Source organism: Kryptolebias marmoratus, linkage group LG15, assembly GCF_001649575.2.
Source record: "Kryptolebias marmoratus isolate JLee-2015 linkage group LG15, ASM164957v2, whole genome shotgun sequence".
NCBI lineage: Eukaryota > Metazoa > Chordata > Actinopteri > Cyprinodontiformes > Rivulidae > Kryptolebias > Kryptolebias marmoratus.
In genome coordinates, this window is record NC_051444.1 from 32048174 (window position 1) to 32049559 (window position 1386).

The window sequence follows — 1386 nt, forward strand, 5'->3', positions numbered from 1 at the left end:
AATATTTGACCTGACGTAGGTCCTGAAGGAAAAATGTGTCTCGACCTAGGTTATTGTTCTAATTTAAGTTGCTGTTTAACTGCTTAGCGTGCAGTTCTATATTGTATTCTATTTGAGTTAACTCTGTATCATTTCAAAAGTTAAATTCTTTAAGTCTCACTTTGAAACAATTCTTTCAAGTTTAACTTCACAGAACGGTTCACAAATCAACAACACTTTAACAGCATTGAATAGAGAAAAAAAAAAACAATAAAAGGTAAGAACAGAAAATGATTCAGCAAAAGACTGAATGTCCCTTAAATCAAATTGAATGTCCGTATCCCTTTTTGAGAATCCAGAAAGATTAGTGTTGTGTCTCTGAGTCCACCGCTATTTTAGCAGCAAAATCGTGTGAATCATACCAGTTCTGATGAAACAAAACATCCAGCAGAGGTGTGTAGCTCCTACTGATTCAAAGTTCAAGGCTCTCGGGTTGGTGGCTCGCCATCTCAATTCTCGTTCCCGACATTCAGCTCGAGTTTTCCCAGTCCAATTTCCCGTAGAACTTTAAAGGCCTGTTTTCCTTACCAATAAAAGTGCAAAGAAAGGTCTGTTAAGCTAATTTGGTACTAAATAAAAAAATACACTCACACAGCGATCGCTGAACATCTTAGTAGAAAACCGAACTTCACCTGACTTCATTCTCACCATTTCTTTGACATAAAACAACATACATATGCTACATAGCTTTCCATTTTAACAAAAGAAACTACATCATAAATAAAATTACTCACAGAAAGTAAAATATATATATTTTTCTCACCAAGTCCAGTTCAAAAATATATAATCTCCTGAAGGCAAGGACAGGTCGAAATTCTGACAAAACGCTCTTCTCTGCTTTCCTCCATCAGCCTCGCGCTTTTTTCTAACCAGGAAGAGAAAGCACCCGGTTGGCTAGAACCAGTCACATGGGTCACGATGCAACATGACCCTTCAAAATAAGAGTCTTCACTTACAATATACAATTTTTAAACACTGACAACATTTGTTAAAGCTATTTAACACAAATGAAACAATATAAACATAAAATGTAGCTTTCTGACACTTCTTTCCACAGTCTTATTTTTTATTTTTTTAAATTTGATTTGAGGGCAATTTTAACAGGGTTACAGTTGGGTTTAGGTTTTCATATTGCATATATTAGTGTCAAGACTTGAACTTTGTGGTTGGATATCGCCTACATTTGTCAAAATCAACACTAACTTTTGAAGTATGTCAGACTATAGTTCCTACAAGTCATTTAACCATTGTTCTTGTATTTTCTAAATCAAAATGTGTGTGAAATACAGTGTAAACAAGACAGGTTTTAAACTGTAGGATATATTTTTTTTTTAATTAGTGAGGGGT

The 1386-nt window shown here is 34.6% G+C and overlaps 1 long non-coding RNA gene across 1 annotated transcript; it reads right to left on the minus strand.

Moving 5' to 3' along the window:
• LOC108228594 lies at positions 1 to 1386 on the minus strand. Its single transcript, XR_001808214.3, has 2 exons — positions 803 to 1386; positions 1 to 562 (listed from the first exon to the last, which is right to left on the minus strand). It is a non-coding gene; the product is annotated as an uncharacterized LOC108228594 (long non-coding RNA).